Below are 20,145 nucleotides of genomic sequence, written 5' to 3' on the forward strand. Positions count from 1 at the left end.
CCACATCCACCATGAGTCAAAATGCCAATAAGACCATAAAGATACCCCCCTCCCCAACTTACTGGAACTGATAATATATCAAACCTTCACATAAAACATTTCGGCCCAAAAGCACTTCACGTACTCAACTGATATCTTCAACCACTTCTGACTGCACAACAAAGTCCCAAGCACCTGCAAACTTGGCCAACATAGTACTCATCCTAAACCCTCTACACCCCTCCTCTGAACGCAATATATCACTACTATCATCACTATCCAAACTATTTTTGTAAAACTGATCCACAACAGACTACAACAAGATGCTCCTCTCACCCACTAAGCACTTCGCTACCACACTATACATGGACACAACACAGACTCCTCTTGCACTATACTAGTGGCAACAGATATAACCAAAGTATACGACACTTCTTTTTCCCCCCTGCACATCCTCTTGCATAAGATACTTGAGAACAGCCTCCCAAACAATGACAAAAAGTGGATAATCAATCACACAGCTGGCTGAAAAGCCAAAGTCATTCACAACAGACTCACCTCTTAAACCCTTAAAATTCTACAATGCAGCTCCCTAAGCAGACGTTCTTTCCCTAACCCTCTTCAAACTCTCCCTACATGACCCCCTACCACCTACATGCCACACACTGGAAGTCCCCCTCATATGCTGAAGATCTCACAATCATAATCACAACACCCCCGGCACTAACCAGACATCAACAAACACGCAGCATTACAACCCATCACACGATTAAAACACTTGTTTACCAACTGCCAACAACCCTATGTAGAAATCCACGGTCCACCTCTACAACCCGTACAACCTCCACAATCCCAGAACCATAATGGTCAAGTTTTCCCACTCGACACAACTCTAACCATAAGGTATCACTAATGGCACACACACACACACGACATTCACTCCTCATCCCACATACGGCACCAGAATTGGACACGGAGAAGAATCCCTTGCATTCTTTACATACAGTTCGTCTGCTCCCTTTACACTATACCTCATCTTCTGGTCATCTACTCCATTAAAAACAGTAACACCTGCAACACACACACACACACACACACACACACACACACACACACAATATATATATATATATATATATATATATATATATATATATATATATATATATATATATACTCTCAGTATGAGTACAATTGTCGAGCGCCGCCATTATAATATATAGGTGTGAAGGTATGCATGTACATATCTACGAAGCCAATTTCCGTATCTTTGTGTACAAAATATTCCCTGAAAAATAAGTTCTCGTGTGGAGATTCAGTGACACATGAGAACCAAGTGACATCCCTGGAATGACCAGAAGCTGGTGCCACAGACGAAGTGGCCCACCTCTCACGATCTACCTTCCACACAACGCTGAAACTTGTGCTACCATTGTAAAGTCCATTTAGGTTCACCGTCCAGATCTTCAAACAAGCACAGGTGAAAGTGATCAGTTCCACAGGTGGTGTTGGCTGGTTGGTGGTGGTGGGGGTGGAGAGTGTTGGTGAATAAGGGTATTGGCTGGTTGGTGGGGGCTGGTGGAGAGTGTTGGTGAATAAGGGTATTGGCTGGTTGGTGGGGGCTGGTGGAGAGTGTAGGTGAATAAGGGTGTTGTGAGCCCTTGTTGCAGTCCTCACGATCCAGGTGTGCTCTGCCCCACGTCTCTCCCTTGCTCCCGCTTGCCTGCTTGTCTCATCGTCCCAGACAATTCAGCTATGAACCTTTCATATAATATCGTCCTTATTATTCTATATCGTAAGACGAGTCCCCTCGTAGGCTATATAAAGGGTCTCATTATCTTCATTAGCTGTTCCTTTTCCCACACTTGATCACCTGATCTAGATCAACCATGCCCCTGGCAATATACGACAGCCTTCCTGTATTCTAAATGGGTCAGTTCCTTCTACACCCGTGGTAGCCAACTCTGTCATGCCGCACACCCCTAACCACATGTAAGAATAATTTCAAGATGATAATTTCATCGCCAGATGGGTCATTCTTTCCGACATTCGTGAGGAGGGAGAACAGCGTGACAGTCACCCCTTTTATCCTCCCTCCTCGCAACCTCCTCATGCCCTCCCTCCCTTGTCTGGCGCTGGACCATTATGGCCGACCCGTGTCTCATCCTCATACACAACCCAAGTGGAAAAAAAAATCTGTACTCCATGATCTCTGAGGTCAGTCATCAACACCGACAACGTCTCAGGTTGTGAAGCACCCTCCCCTGCTCCACAATCAACATGAATCATTCAGTAATGACTGCTGTGGCGGTGGTGGTGGTGGATCGCACACCTTTAAATATTTAGATACTCAATTGCACGACGGTATAAAAGATTCACGAAATTACCAATAATCGCCCTTGTCCTCTAAATTTACCTAATACCTTCCTTGTGGCTCCCTCAAGCTAGCCCAGCCCCGGGTCCGCCCAGTTTAGCCTAACTCAGCCCAGCCCAGCCATCTAAACTGGGCCCAGCCCAAGCAAACCCAACCAAATCAACTCAGGCCAAAGATTTAACCCGGCCGAACCCAACCTACCGCATACAGACCCTGATTAAACTGACCCTTAAGCCGTGTTGGGACGAGTGTGGGGAGGATGAGGGATGGAAGTAGATAGTTCAGTCCTGAATTTAACACTGTATTGCACACAACAACACCCAACATACTCTGAAGGTACTACTTGCGCTGACATCATACGTCTTAGCCCACATACTATACCACTCCTTCCTTACTCCCTCACTCGCCTGCTGCTTATCTCCCCAACTGACTCACCATCTCCCCTACACTCGCCAATCTCTCCAGAGCAACCATCCGAAATAAACTGTCTTTTAATCTTCACCCACATCAAAAACCCATCGTCCATGTAAACTGAAAACTGACTTTTTTTCCTAATTAAAAGCTAATACCTAACATCTACCCCATCTCCTTCTCTACCTTTCCTTTCCTTCTCCCCTGACCCCTCCATCCAGCCTCCCTCCCTACTCCCCACGCAGCCTCTCTCCTTACGTGGCCAGCCTCCCGGCAGGTGTGAGGTGGGGTCAGCCGGGGGTCAAGAACTGCCAATATCAATTAACGCAACAAGTGTGGCGGTAATTAATATGCTGGGAGAGGCAGCTTCGCCGCCCCTCTCACCCATCTTACCTACGCACTGTACAGCCCCTCATACCCACCCCATCCTCTGTGCCACCCCCTCTTACCCACCCGACGCTCTGTGCCTCCTCCTCTCACACACCCTACGTACTGTGCCTGTCCATCTCACCCACCCCACGCTCTGTGCCTCCTCCTCTTCCATCCCACCCTCTGTTCCGCCACCTCTCACCCACTCCACGCTCTAAGCCGCCCCCCTCTCACACACACTACGTTCTGTGCCTTCCATCTCACCCACCCAACGCTCTGTGCCTCCCCCTCTCACCCACCCAACGCTCTGTGCCGCCCCCTCTCACACACCCCATGCTCTGTGCCTCCCCCTCTCACCCACCCAACGCTCTGTGCCGCCCCCTCTCACCCACCCAACGCTCTGTGCCGCCCCCTCTCACACACCCAGCGCACTTTGCCGAAAAAGGAGAGGGATAATGTATGTGTTTGGGGTTGTGAGTGATCCAGGATGGGCTCTGCTGTCGGGGAGTACATGGTTAGGACTGCGTGCGTGCGTGCGTGTGTGTGTGTGTGTGTGTGTGTGTGTGTGTGTGTGTGTGTGTGTGTGTGTGTGTGTGTGTGTGTGAGAGAGAGAGAGAGAGAGAGAGAGAGAGAGAGAGAGAGAGAGAGAGAGAGAGAGAGAGAGAGAGAGAGAGAGAGAGAGAGAGAGAGAATGATACACACATGGAACGTAGTGTGAGGCAGTATGTTCCCCATGTAGGGTTACGCCTGAGTATGTTTAAAGCAGGAGACGCTATGTGTTAGAGAATAACCTGCTTGTACATTGAATGGGTGTGGTACACGCATTTGGCCTGTATGGGAGGGCAGACCGCATGTATGTGGGGTTGTGTGTTAAGGGGAGGACGCAGCGGCTTTTCTATGCATGTATATTTATGGAAAACGGTACACCATGTGGGGTTGCATGGTATCTGTATGGGAGTTTTGCATGAAGGAATATGTTACTTGTACAAAGAGATTATGTATGCGAGGGTATAATGAGTGATATGAGGCTTCATGCTATTTGTATGAGTGGCGGTGTGTGAGGAGGGGAAAAAGTTACTTTAATAAGGAGTTGTGTATACGAGGGTATACTGCGTGTATGTGAGGTTATGTGATGGTATATCTCATAGGTGTCTGAAGCAACACAACATTATATTTGGATGGCGATGGTGATGAGATGCCTGGATGTATCGTTGCGTCGCTCTGTCTTGCAAAAATGTGTTTCTGATGAGGTGTTATGCGACAACCCCGTTTAGCTATCATGCTAAATATTGCTCTGTGTTGCCACAACTCTTTGTGTTGCATTTGCACTGTCTTCGATGTACTGATATGTACAAGGACTAGTACCTCCATACTGAACTGCATAAAGTATACAAAAGCCATACGAGTTACCGAATACATGTAGTTCATCCTGAGGTGTGTATAAGCGAGTATTCTTATGTGGAAACACACACACACACACACACACACACACACACACACACACACACACACACACACAAGTAGCTTCTAGCCGACAGAGCCGACATTACAAGTCATTCTCGCATAATTACACCCAAGGAAATAGCGTTGTATTGTCCTCACCAAACGTAATCTTTATCAGTTATAGTTAGCGTGGTTAGGAAATAGCTCGCGCACAGTGCTGCTCGCTTAATAGCACCCTCGGGGCTCCAAGCTTAATGAAACATACAGTGCTCCACGGTTAAACACGGTGCACACCCGAGAAAAGTCCCAAGCTAATCAGCACTTTTAAAATAGACAAAAAGAAAACGAGGAGTGTAATGCTTGTGGTAAGATGCATCGCGAAGGGTTCAATCATTTCAGCAACTCGTTATGACCAGCTCCGCTTCTCCTCTTGAACCACCACACACACACTATGTTGCATAACCCCCGAGTGAGGTCACAACGGTACGGCCCAAGCGCACGACCGTGCGACTAGACCTTGGCCTAGAATCTGATGTGACCCTTACGTGTCACTTCGGAGGTCACGCCATCACATCCAAGGGTCTTACCCTCGTCCTCAAAGGCTCGTACTGGCGCGCTCAAGGGTCGTAACTTTAGGATGCTCAAGGGTCGTGACGTCATAGTCACGGGTCCTTCCGTTATGTTTTAAGGATCGTACCGTCGTGTTCAAAGGGTCATACACCCGAGCTCAAAATAATAAGCACTAGCTACTGCGCAACCCGTTTTACCACACCCAGTGCAGGAAATGGCGCTTTTATTAATCAACATACACGAAAACTGTCACACACACACACACACACACACACACACACACCATGGAATACACAAGGTTGCTTAACCCCACAGATAATCTATCATCTTTGTGGCAATAACGTTTCGCCCAACATGGCAACTTTTTAAAAGTTTGTGTTCTATTCAGTAACTTTATATTAGTGATCGTTATGGTGCTGGAGGTGGTCTACTGTTCTGGTCCTAGTGTACCGGTGATGGCCACCTATACTGGTTTCAGTGTACTGGTAATCGACTCCATTGGTCTTAGTGTACTGGTACTGGTCGAGTGTGCTGGTCTCAAGTGTACTGGTGGCTGACTGCACTACTTCCAAAGCTTTGCTGGTCGACTGTACTGGTAGTGGTAGCACAAAAGCCAATAACACAAGGGTCTCCTTCTGTGTATTTATGGTGAATAAACCTACTTAATGCGTGGAAAGACTTATATCCTGAAATGTCCGAAATTTTGGGCCATCTTTAACACGTGCATTACGTTCTACGAGCAAACATTATCTTCCATCCCCTCAAACTCTACAAAGGAGTTCCCAAGGAACAGTTCTTTCTCCAACCCTCTTCAATCTCTTCGGACGTGACCTCCCACACTGTCAAAGTCCGCTTTTAGGCAAACGACGTCTTAGGCAGCAACACACATTCAACAGTTCATCACAAAGTTAGAACAATGGATTATTCAAAATGCAATGTCTGTAACACCACACAGACAGACGTTCCTCATAACCTAGGCAACATTCGCACTGAGTGTGTGTAATTCACTATTCATACGCAACTGAGAAGTAAGTAGTTTTGTACTTATGGGGCCCCATATCTTCAACATTCTCTACTATCATACAATTTATTAAATTTTTATATGATGTCTGAATCAACCATGTCTTCTGTCAGTTTACTCCATTGATGCACCACTCTTATACTATAAAAGTACCTCCTCAACACCTTTTTGACAAATTTCTTCCTAAATTTCATGTTACGCTCTTTGCTTGTCCAACGCCTACATTTCGAAGAACTTTTCACTATCCACGTCAGCAATATTATTCAAAAACTTAAAGGATGTGATCAAGTCACCCCTCACTCTTCTTCATTCCAAGGTTGGCAAATTGAAAGCCTCTAGCTTTTCCCTGTAACTTAACTCTCTTAATTCTTGGTACCAACTTTGTTGCTCTCCACTAGATCATCTCTATTAGCTCTTTCTGATTTTTTTGAGTGTGGTGACCAAACATGAGTGTGTGTGTGTGTGTGTGTGTGTGTGTGTGTGTGTGTGTGTGTGTGTGTGTGTGTGTGTGTGTGTGTGTGTGTGTGTGTGTGTGTTTAATTACCTATTTGTAATTATCTAACCGTCCTGTACGAGGAGGGAGCTTTACATTCATGGGGGCACCCATCTCTTGGGCATTCTATATTACCTACGAACCTTTAACATTTCTATTTTCACGTATGATCACTACTCGGAAGACTGAACAATGAGGTCAGGCTCTCACACACACACACACACACCACTACCACAGGTGCAAGACCAACAACAAGAGAACACTACCACAAACAAACCTTTTTTTTTTTTTTTTTTTTTTTTTTAGACTTTGTCGCTGTCTCCCGCGTTTGCGAGGTAGCGCAAGGAAACAGACGAAAGAAATGGCCCAACCCCCCCCATACACATGTACATACACACGTCCACACACGGAAATATACATACCTACACAGCTTTCCATGGTTTACCCCGGACGCTTCACATGCCTTGATTCAATCCACTGACAGCACGTCAACCCCTGTATACCACATCGCTCCAATTCACTCTATTCCTTGCCCTCCTTTCACCCTCCTGCATGTTCAGGCCCCGATCACACAAAATCCTTTTCACTCCATCTTTCCACCTCCAATTTGGTCTCCCTCTTCTCCTCGTTCCCTTCACCTCCGACACATATATCCTCTTGGTCAATCTTTCCTCACTCATTCTCTCCATGTGCCCAAACCATTTCAAAACACCCTCTTCTGCTCTCTCAACCACGCTCTTTTTATTTCCACACATCTCTCTTACCCTTACGTTACTTACTCGATCAAACCACCTCACACCACACATTGTCCTCAAACATCTCATTTCCAGCACATCCATCCTCCTGCGCACAACTCTATCCATAGCCCACGCCTCGCAACCATACAACATTGTTGGAACTACTATTCCTTCAAACATACCCATTTTTGCTTTCCGGGATAATGTTCTCGACTTCCACACATTTTTCAAGGCTCCCAAAATTTTCGCCCCCTCCCCCACCCTATGATCCACTTCCGCTTCCATGGTTCCATCCGCTGACAGATCCACTCCCAGATATCTAAAACACTTCACTTCCTCCAGTTTTTCACCATTCAAACTCACCTCCCAATTGACTTGACCCTCAACCCTACTGTACCTAATAACCTTGCTCTTATTCACATTTACTCTTAACTTTCTTCTTCCACACACTTTACCAAACTCCGTCACCAGCTTCTGCAGTTTCTCACATGAATCCGCCACCAGCGCTGTATCATCAGCGAACAACAACTGACTCACTTCCCAAGCTCTCTCATCCCCAACAGACTTCATACTTGCCCCTCTTTCCAAGACTCTTGCATTTACCTCCCTAACAACCCCATCCATAAACAAATTAAACAACCATGGAGACATCACACACCCCTGCCGCAAACCTACATTCACTGAGAACCAATCACTTTCCTCTCTTCCTACACGTACACATGCCTTACATCCTCGATAAAAACTTTTCACTGCTTCTAACAACTTGCCTCCCACACCATATATTCTTAATACCTTCCAGTTAATGTATTTTTCAGTCATTTTCCAAACCTTCGAAATATCTTAAGATATACAACTCCGTCGCAAACTAATTCACAACATACATATACTGCACCTCGACTCCCGTCCTTCGTACACAACAAGTAAGCCTAACAACAATAAGAACAACAGAACCAGCATGTGCGGAGGGCGCTAATATAGGCGAATATCATACACTCTCCCTACCAGGTGTAGCACCTAGAGGCACACCACGTGAACAACTCCATCCCCCTAATGCCCCCCCCCCCTCTCCCCAGGATAATAAGCCCGATGATACGTTCAGGTGTTCCAGGACCGACTGTCGACAAGGTGCTTATCTGGTGTACGTTCGGTACAACTTAAAACAAAAGCCGTCATGCGACGCTTTTGTTAACTTCTACAATGCTCATACGGCTCTGCTATTAAGAAGAAGAAGAAGAAAAAAAGCTTTGTGTGTAATACGGTGGGTAAATACAGCGCCGGAGTCTTGTCTCCCGTCTATCAATAAACAATGCCAAATCGCATAGAAGGAGAGGAAGACAGGAAAGCCACGAGGCTCTCTCGAAAACAAGTGTGAGTGACGTAACCCAACTTGATGACTCAATCATGAGTCAATACACACTTTAGATTATATGGATAATCACACGAGGGATGCGCTATTTTCATGACTAGGTAACCAGGACTTCCTACACAAACAAACGTACCTATCTATCCATCTAATTATATATATATATATATATATATATATATATATATATATATATATATATATATATATATATATATATATATACATACATATATACTGACACACGTATAATAACATAAACACACACATATCCATGGCACAACATAAGCCACTTGAGAAGTGCGGAAGTGGGCAGTGAAAGGTCACCCAAGGTCACTCCCGCACCAGCTGACCAAGAGAAGCTCATCACATTCGTCCTCCTTCCTGGAGTTTACATCATAGTTTCCCTTGTCACGAAACTTCTGCATCATCCTCGTCACCGTCACCTCTTCCCACTTGAGATCCTTCTTTCACTGAGCTGCAGTTCGGCAACATAGCCCCATCGAAGGCATTCCTACCCAAATGACTGCTGAAACACTGCCCGTTTCAATACCTTTTATTATAGCTCCAGTGATTATTTTGTCTTGACGATTTTCTCTTTATACTTCCATGTTGTCTTTATTTTCTCTGTATACTTTCAAACAGATCTTTATAAATTACATACATAGTGAAACATTCAACAGAAAAAACATATACTCTTAAGTAAACAATAATACATACTTTAAGATACACACACACACACACACACACACACACACACACACTCACGAAGGAAAGACGAAACCTCAATCCTTTCCCCGTGATCCAGAAGCAACTGAGGTCACTGTGAGTGAGGGTGGGTAAGGAGTGTGCACCACAGAGTGGCTACCGGCTGTGCCGCTACTACATGTACACCAACCACATGAACGTCCCACCACCACCACCACTTCTCGCCCCACCTTACACATCCCCTACCTCCTGAGAGCAGAATAATGGGCTTCAAACACACTCAAGTGTACCACGAGGTACGTGTTACCACACGACATCCCTGATCAATATCCACATAGGTAAAAAAAAAAAAAAAAAGGATGATTTATCATTCCTTAGTATTCTCTGACACATGCAAATTTCTCCTCAAAAACTGAATTTAATTACACTGCATATGATTCCTCCATATAAGTCCTTCAATATGAAGAATAAAGACAAGATTACATCTATCTATGTATCTATCTATCTATAAAGACAATGCATTGTAGAAACTACAATGAAAGATTTTCCCCTTCCACTGCAGCTGGTGACATTGTTTTACGACGAAGAGGAGTACACAGTACTGATGATGACAGTGATGATAAAACAGGGCGTAGGGTTCATGTGTTGAACACCTGTTGATGATTTACACCCCCACCACCCCTCCTCTGAAACACACACACACACACACACAACCACACACACACACACACACACACACACACACACAAGTCGAAAACTCCCTCCTCGTACAAAGAGGTCATTACACACACACACACACACACACACACACACTTCTTATATTTACGGTCTGAATCTTTTGTTTCCTTAACAGTTCTGCTAAGATAAGGCTGTGCTAAGATGAGGCTGTGCTAAGATGAGGCTGTGCTAGGATGAGGCTGTGCTAAGATGAGGCTGTGCTAGGATGAGGCTGTGCTAGGATGAGGCTGTGCTAGGATGAGGCTGTGCTAAGATGAGGCTGTGCTAGGATGAGGCTGTGCTAGGATGAGGCTGTGCTAGGATGAGGCTGTGCTAGGATGAGGCTGTGCTAAGATGAGGCTATGCTAGGATGAGGCTGTGCTAAGATGAGGCTGTGCTAAGATGAGGCTGTGCTAGGATGAGGCTGTGCTAGGATGAGGCTGTGCTAAGATGAGGCTGTGCTAAGATGAGTCTGTGCTAGGATGAGGCTGTGCTAAGATGAGGCTGTGCTAGGATGAGGCTGTGCTAAGATGAGGCTGTGCTAAGATGAGGCTGTGCTAAGATGAGGCTGTGCTAGGATGAGGCTGTGCTAAGATGAGGCTGTGCTAAGATGAGGCTGTGCTAGAATGAGGCTGTGCTAGGATGAGGCTGTGCTAAGATGAGGCTGTGCTAAGATGAGGCTGTACTAAGATGAGGCTGTGCTAAGATGAGGCTGTGCTAGGATGAGGCTGTGCTAAGATGAGGCTGTGCTAGGATGAGGCTGTGCTAAGATGAGGCTGTGCTAGGATGAGGCTGTGCTAGGATGAGGCTGTGCTAGGATGAGGCTGTGCTAGGATGAGGCTGTGCTAAGATGAGGCTGTACTAAGATGAGGCTGTGCTAAGATGAGGCTGTGCTAGGATGAGGCTGTGCTAAGATGAGGCTGTGCTAGGATGAGGCTGTGCTAAGATGAGGCTGTGCTAAGATGAGGCTGTGCTAGGATGAGGCTGTGCTAAGATGAGGCTGTGCTAGGATGAGGCTGTGCTAGAATGAGGCTGTGCTAAGATGAGGCTGTGCTAAGATGAGGCTGTGCTAGGATGAGGCTGTGCTAAGATGAGGCTGTGCTAGGATGAGGCTGTGCTAGGATGAGGCTGTGCTAGGATGAGGCTGTGCTAGAATGAGGCTGTGCTAGGATGAGGCTGTGCTAGGATGAGGCTGTGCTAGGATGAGGCTGTGCTAGGATGAGGCTGTGCTAAGATGAGGCTGTGCTAGGATGAGGCTGTGCTAAGATGAGGCTGTGCTAAGATGAGGCTGTGCTAGGATGAGGCTGTGCTAGGATGAGGCTGTGCTAAGATGAGGCTGTGCTAGAATGAGGCTGTGCTAGGATGAGGCTGTGCTAAGATGAGGCTGTGCTAGGATGAGGCTGTGCTAGGATGAGGCTGTGCTAGGATGAGGCTGTGCTAGGATGAGGCTGTGCTAAGATGAGGCTGTGCTAGGATGAGGCTGTGCTAAGATGAGGCTGTGCCAGGATGAGGCTGTGCTAGGATGAGGCTGTGCTAGGATGAGGCTGTGCTAAGATGAGGCTGTGCTAGGATGAGGCTGTGCTAGGATGAGGCTGTGCTAGGATGAGGCTGTGCTAGGATGAGGCTGTGCTAAGATGAGGCTGTGCTAGGATGAGGCTGTGCTAAGATGAGGCTGTGCTAAGATGAGGCTGTGCTAGGATGAGGCTGTGCTAGGATGAGGCTGTGCTAGGATGAGGCTGTGCTAGGATGAGGCTGTGACGACATTGTAGACACAAGTGTTGACTCGCTAGTTCCTCTCACGAAGAGACGCCTGCTCAGGTATAGTAGATGCCTTCACTCAGTGTGTCCCGTCCTCATTATTTTGTATTTCCTTGGGACGAATTTCATCTACCATAGATCATACCAACAATAGATTTTGCTTCGGTCTCCTAGTAAGTTTTAAATACTAACGTACTCCCACATAACAGATGAAATATCAAAACCTCCCCATCATATATTACATATACTTCCCCCAATTTACTGCAACGTGATTGGTGGTAAAAGAGAGTTGATAAGTAACTACTTCTTAAACACCAATGGAGGGACAAACTGCTTGACCTGTGGGACGCCACAGGTGAGGAATTATGGAAGATGGGGATTATATCTCATCATTCGACTTATTACTGATGTAAACACCTCCCCGAACAGCCCAGTCGCACATGTAAATTCTAATAAAAAAGATATATCATATATTTCTTATATCTATAGCCAACACTGCACACAATGAATGAGGTGAATGCCGCTAGAGGTGAGTTTGGCATCCACTCATCATTAATCATCATCAACTGAACCATCTATGTTACACTCCAAGCTACACAATGGTCCACACTCCAGCAAGTGGAGACTCCAGTCCAATCCCACCATTATCTCTGCGTTATTTCCATCAATTCTGTAACTGTCATAATCGTTATCATTTTAGCAGAAAATAATGTACACAGATGAAATTCAACGTACATCATTCACGATCATTTTTTCTCCTTTTCCACGCATTATGTGTGTTATGCAGAAAACACCTAACCTATGTACCACAGCACACGTATGATCGAAAGGCCACGGCTCGTTTCCAAGAGAATATCTAAAATTGTCCTTGTTCAGGTCACTGATCTTTCAAGTACCTCGTGTCTGGGATCCACTCACGTCTTCCGTCGGAATGAACCATCATCTTATGGTTTGTACTGACCCGTGGAGAGGGGGAGACGCTTCCTCATAATGTGGTTGACGAGTCTCGCATGAGTTTTTTGATCAGCCCATCCTAACGGCTCTCCATCAATGACCTACCCTTCCGCCGTGGTACCCACTCTGAATCATGATGTAGTTTTCCCATGAAGATGAACTGTACTGATGTTTTCAACTGGACTTTTCTGAATCTGCTTTCTTTTCCCTTTTTATCAATATCATTTATTCCGCGAGTCTTCATCCTCCTCGTCAACGCTCACTGGGACAATGTCAGTGAGAGCATCGAACCCCCGGAAAGATAAATGGCAATACAGTCACACGTCTGGTACAATATCCTTACAATTAATAATCCCGAGGTTCTCTCTCTCTCTCTCTCTCTCTCTCTCTCTCTCTCTCTCTCTCTCTCTCTCTCTCTCTCTCTCTCTCTCTCTCTCTCTCAGCATGACCCACAAAATACCTATATGCAATATGTTCTAACCCCCCCCCCTCCAAAGGCCTTGCTGCCTGGACTAACCCGAGTGCGGTTTTCATGAAGTTGGGGGACCGCCATGAGTGTAAAGCTCTCTAACCATGCATAAAAACAAGTAATAACAAATATCGCGCGCGCGCACACACACAAACACACACACACACACACACACACACACACACACACACACACCTTGCCTGTCTTAGAATGAGCTGTGGCCATAGTATCTTACCTTAGCGTTATCTGGGAAACGAAACTTAACGGCATTTTTAATTCAGCCATGCAGTTTTAGGCTATATTTATGATGCCCTTATGACTCCCTATCCTTGGCGTTTATTGTACAGGGCGCCAGATTTATCGCCTTTTTTATTTTCTCTTTCTTTTTAAGACAAAAGCCAAACACCTGCGACATGGTGCACAAAATAACTCTGTTGAAAATTATAATTCTGTGTACGATACATATATTTCTTTTTTCTTCCCCCAATACTTGTACGCTGTTTCCCGCGCTCGCAAGGGAGCGCCGGAAACAGACGTAAGAGGCCGTATTCGCTCACATCCATTCTCTTGCCGTCATGTGCCAACTACCGAAACGACAACCCTCCTGTCCAAAACCAGGCCCAATAAACCTTTCCAAGGTTTCCCCCAGACGCTTCATATGCCCTGGTTCCATTCACTGATAGCACGTCTATACCTGTATACCATCGCTCCAATTCACCGTATCCCGTGCATGCCTTTCACTCTCCTGCATGTTAGAGCCTCTATCACAATATACTTTTCACTTCAACTTTCCACTTCCAATTTGGTCTCCCATTTTTCCTTGTTCCCTCCACTTTTCACTCATTCTCTCCACTGGTCCAAACCATTTCAGCACACCCTCTTCACCACTCTCAACCACACTCTTTTTATCACCACACCTTTCTTTACCTTCTTATCAATTATTCGATCAAAGTACCACATACCACAACTTTTCCTCAAATATTTTATTTCCAACACACCCATCCTTCATCCCACATCATCTATAGCCACATCCATATAACACTGCTGCGACTACTGTACTTGACCATACCCATTTTCGCCTGCCAACATATTTTCTCTCTTCCACGAATTCCTCAGTGTTGACAGAACCTTCGCCCCCTCACCCACCATGGCTCCATTTGCTGCCATGTCCACCCCCATGTATCATTACATGAGCTTTCCAGTACAGAGAAATGAGTAATATTTAGAGAGCGATAGAGATAAAATCTTTCTGCACTAAGAAATCTGACCAGGTTACTGCTCTCCCGTTTATAGAAGCTACACAGGTCTCGGTTAAGAGAGGAAATACGTTCAGTGAGAGCGAGTGTTGTAGTCAGAAAGGTACGGAAGGCGGACTGAAGCATGTAGAGGAACAGTCATATGCATTAGGGTGAATAACCTCAGAGGCTGACGAAGATCATTTACGGAAGAGATGAAAGACGAGGCGATGGGGAAAAAAAAATCCCTAAGGAAAACCACTGCTGACAAGAAAAGAGGAAGTCGCTCAATCAACGACGACCGCGGTGGACGACTAAAAAAAAAAAAAAAAAAAAAAAAAAAAAGAAAAAAAAAGCTGTGCTTCAGAAAAGAGATAGAGGCCCAAGCACCAAACGAAGAAAGTTTACAAAACAAAAGACTGAAGCCATATCCTCTCAAATGCTCTGGAGATGTTTAGGGCCACGACAATAGACTCACCCAAGATTCAGTAAGAGATTTAGTCCATCCGAGGTCAGTCACACACGAAAGAAAGATCATTACAGATGATCGGAAGGAATCGAATGAGGTTCGAAGTGTTCAAGAGTAACGGTTGAGAAGAGTTTCAAAAACCGTGAAGGCAGTAGAAGGGAGAGCGACTGGGTGATTAGCTGGAAGGGTCACAACGTTCTCCTCTCTGAGGGATGAGGTCCACTAAGTCATGCTACTAAGACGAAGGTTAAAAGTTTGGGGCAAGAAAGAAAATAGGCCAACAGGGATCGCAGCCGGCTCAGAGGCCCACCACTCCCTTTGGACAAGTTGGTATGCCATCCGGAGCACATGCCTTGCTCACCTGCAGCTGAAGAGGTAGGTACTCGCGAGGACCTGGAGCATATGAAACACACAAGGTCGGGAATGAGGAGGGGATAACTGAATTGTAGAAGTTATTGGAAATGCTTGAGGTTAATGAGCAGAAAGACTTACCAGCAGAGAAAGTTAAATCAGCACGCCTTTTAAATTCATTACGGTGTGCATGACTTATCAAACATGAGTTCTCTAAAGATCCCATGCACAGATGAAGTTAAATACGCTCTGTACTTGATGAGACAGGCAACTGCAATCAGACCATGACTGAGAGGATAAAGATTCAGTTAAAGTTATACGATCAGCACAGCTGGAGGGATCTCGGTCGGCGATGCAGTGCCGGTCCTAAGAAAAGCCAGCATAAAAGCTGCTCAAAGAAAACCCAGTCAGTCCTCCCAAAGTTGTGTGTGTGTGTGTGTGTGTGTGTGTGTGTGTGTGTGACATATGCTTGCACCTACAGGTTTATCACATCTGTACGCAACAATAACGCCAAACATCTACATTAAAAGACTGCTCTCAGAGGTTGTGTTAAACAGGTCATGGAACTCACTGCTTGCTGTTCAGCACACCTGCAGCCATTAACAAACACTATCATCAGAGCGCTTCATGCAGCAGCGAATACACGCCACCTATCCACGAGGTTTTCATATCAAGTAAGTATACCAAGCAGAACAAACCCAATCATACCAATATACCACAGATAATCATACCATAGTATAGCAAACGATCATACCAAGTACACTAACCGCAATCATACGAAGCATATCACATATAATCACACCATTATATCACACAATCATGCCAAATATACCACACATCATTATACCAAGAACACTAAACATAATCAAGGTGCCCACAAGGCTAGAGGTTTACAAATCGACCAAGTAAACCGTAAACCAGAATCCAAAAATCGGGGGTTATAACATGTCCAAGAGTTTACCAGGTGTAAAAGCTAAAAACAAGTATCATACTCGTAAGAAATTAATCTAAAAGAATCAAAGATCTTATATCATAATACCTGTAATCATACCACGTGAAATGTGTCACGGAAAGGAAAGCAGTACAAGAATAGCATTAACTTAATTTTCTATCAAAATTATCAAAGTATTATCAGCGGTAAATAGAAATTCAATTATTCTAAACTGACATCACTTTCGGTGAAAACTATAATAACAACACTACTACTACTACTGCCAATAATAATAATAATAATAATAATAATAATAATAATAATAATAATAATAATAATGACAATAATAATAATAATAATAATAATAATAATAATAATAATAATAATAATAAGAAGAAGAAGAAGAAGAAGAATCACAGTCAATATTCTATTATCATTATCAATATTCTCATTATCATTATTATTACCATTATTATCATTATTGTCATTATCATTATTAAGTTAATATTATTATCTTGGAAAAAAAGAAGTAGGTCTTGGATCACTAAGTGATGTAAACACGTAAATCATCGGTCAAGGCACAACACACACCCACCCACCCCAACTCCCCCCCCCCCCCCCCCATCAGGCAACACCTGCACAAACAACGTGGCCGGCACTACACAACCCAAGTGGGTGTTAAATACATGTTACAACATATGTTGTTATCCAACATATGTCTCCAATTCTATGTTGGTGCTCAACACAAGTTTTACAGTCTCTGTTGGTGTTCTATGTTTACAGTCTCTGTTGGAGTAAAATACAACTTTTACTGTCTTTGTTGGTGTTAACAAGTTTTACATTCTATGTTGGCGTAAAACAACTCTTCTGGCGTAAAAAACAAAAGTTATACAGTCTATGTTGGTGTAAACACAAGTTTTTCCAGTCTAAGGGGGTGCTTAAATAGATATTTTACATTCTGTTTTAATGTTAAACAAAAGCTTTACAGCCTATGGTAGTGTTATACAACTTTTACAGTCCATGTTGGCGTTCAACAACTTTTACAGTCTCTACTGTTATCAAAATACAAGCCATAGAACTCACGTTAGTGTTAAATTCCAGCTCTATAGGCTATGTAGATGTCAAATACATGGTGCATGGCTAATACTGGTGATAAATACAAACTGGCGTTAATACACACAGCTCGCATGTACGAGTTCTATACACTACAGATTCAGGAAGGAGTTGGTTTTAAAACACACACGACACACCCACCAAGGGAGCAGCAACACGTCAAAGTGCAAGTGGATGGAAACTCAACTTGCACAAGTTTGAATGGTATGGTCCGACAGTACATGTGTAGTAGTGTTCAGGGATACGGTTCCATCATCCATCTCTTCCAATGGTGTGGGCTAACGACAAAACACGAAGGATCTCTTCCATTGATGTGAGTTAAAGACGCAACGAAAATAACCCATGGAGATGTGGACTATCGACCCAACACACAAGAACTCTTCCAGTGATTTGGGCTAAGGACACAACACAGACGAAGCCTTCCAGTGGTGTGGGCTAAGGACACAACACAGACGAAACCTTCCAGTGGTGTGGGCTAGTGACAGAACGTAACATGCCAAACATAACAGATAGATACTAATGAAGACAGAACAACAGATTCTGCTACGTTCTGAGCTCAGGACACTAGCACAGTTCTAACACTTGCTAATTACTGTCAAAACTCTAAGACGCACCTCCTAATTACCGTCAAAACTCTAAGACGAACACTGATGTGCGTACACCTAAACGTTGGAAGCAAGTCTGAACACATGGAAACAATGGTTATGAAGTCTTTATGAACAATACTCTGTGCCCGATGACACGCGAGCGTCCACCAGTATATAAGTATTCAACTCTCTCTCTCTCTCTCTCTCTCTCTCTCTCTCTCTCTCTCTCTCTCTCTCTCTCTCTCTCTCTCTCTCTCTCACGTATACCACCTTACATCGATTTCGGGAGATGTCCATTACCCCCTGCAGCTCAATCTTTGACCCTTGCTCCCTTTGAGAGATCTTCGTCGGTAAGCCTCCATGACGCTTGCATGTCTCACCCTACCACCAACCAACCAGCCTGATCCGGTGACAAACGTGAGGGAGGCTGTCCAGGTCTTTTTGAACTAGTCCAGGGGTCTTCACTGTGGTCTTCGTTAAGCCTGTGGGTAATCGGGCCCCCGACATCTATGGAATAGTCCAGGGGTCTTCCTTCTGGTGTGCCTTACGTCTATAGGTAGCCAGCCCCTGATATCTACGGTATTTTCCATATATTTTACCTCAACTTAAGATCGATTACCTGACAAATGGGCACGCACGATAAAGCTGTCATGAAAACGCAGTGAGAGGCTACATTATCGAGAGCAAAAAACAAATGTGGATGAAAATAGAGACTGAAATATGACGCCTCAGCGTGCGCACACACACACATAGAGAGAGAGAGAGAGAGAGAGAGAGAGAGAGAGAGAGAGAGAGAGAGAGAGAGAGAGAGAGCTGAATTACCCGGCGCTGTAAGGGGGGAAAAAAGCTTTTATCAAAAAGTAAACAATGGCCTTTTTTTTGGTTTCCATGAAGCCTTTAAGGCTGGCTGTTGAAAAAAAAAAAACTATATGGACACGTCTGACGTGAGTGAGTATCATAAAGCTGTGGTAAGGCTCAGCCTTGGAAGGTGGCCTTTTTGGCCTTTAAAGCCAGGCTATGGTGCCCTTAGATCCTTATCCTTTGATCCTGAGGTAACATCATATATAAAAATATAAGGCTTGAATCTACTGTGAACGAGAGTAGTGGACTAAATCTATAAGGCCGGTGGCTTTAACACCACATGACCATCGAGGTCTACACCCGGGACCTTGAAAACCACCCTCACCAGACTCTGAAACACCTACACCCAAAACCTGGGGTCTCTGGGTGCTGCATAAATCGGGACAGCAGGACACTGTACTGGACCATCTGCCTCTCACTCAGTGATCACGTTGGCGTCCTACACGTCGCAAGGCGTCGTGTATCACGGGGTTTCATGTGTCTCAGCTAGACGCTGGATGAACACAGTTGTTCCGCACGTCAAAAGGTGTCACGCATCACAGTGTTTCGTGTGTTGTAGCTGCACACTGGGTGAGAGTCCAGAACGTCACAAGGTGTCATGTGTCATCGGGTGTCATATGTCACAGCCGTACATTGGGTTATGACTTAAATGTTCCGCACGTCACGGGCTGTCATGCAAATTATCACATCAACTACCTACTGTAACTCAGGGTCGTGATTACAGCGCATGGCCAACATTACGGCGTCCATCCCCATCAAAACGTCATCCAGGGGAGAGAGGAAACAGAAATGGTAACATCTGTGCAAGTCTTACACTACCTGGGTGAGTTCTCCTGCCTGCCTTCGCCTCTGGTCATCTCTGGAGATGACGAGGAGAAACGAGAACATGAGTACAGTACATACGTACGTGCACAAGAAATGCGAAAGTACCGACGCGATGCATAGAAGCCGAGATGACTGTGACAAAGTAATGTCATCCGAATGATTTTGCAAAATGTGCAGGAAAAAAATCATTCATAATTTACTCTCAAGTACGCCAAGATAAAGACAATCAAACGAAAGAAAGTCGGAGCTTGAGACTGACCAAGAATATAATGAAAATGGTACACACTCCCACGCTAGAATTCGAATCCCGGGTCCCCTAGATGATCATTTAATCACCTTACCTACCAGACCAATCTGGCCAGACATACACATTAATATAGAAGTAATTAGTCAATTAGTCCAATCGC

The 20,145-nt window shown here is 44.8% G+C and overlaps 1 protein-coding gene across 1 annotated transcript in view; it reads right to left on the bottom strand.

Annotated features, from left to right (window-relative positions):
* LOC139751384 (protein-L-histidine N-pros-methyltransferase-like) overlaps positions 1-20,145 on the bottom strand; it is a 770,810-nt gene that overhangs the window by 408,481 nt on the left and 342,184 nt on the right. The gene's annotated exons all lie outside the window — the stretch shown is intronic.

This window comes from Panulirus ornatus, chromosome 11 (assembly GCF_036320965.1).
Source record: "Panulirus ornatus isolate Po-2019 chromosome 11, ASM3632096v1, whole genome shotgun sequence".
Classification (NCBI taxonomy): Eukaryota; Metazoa; Arthropoda; class Malacostraca; order Decapoda; family Palinuridae; genus Panulirus; species Panulirus ornatus.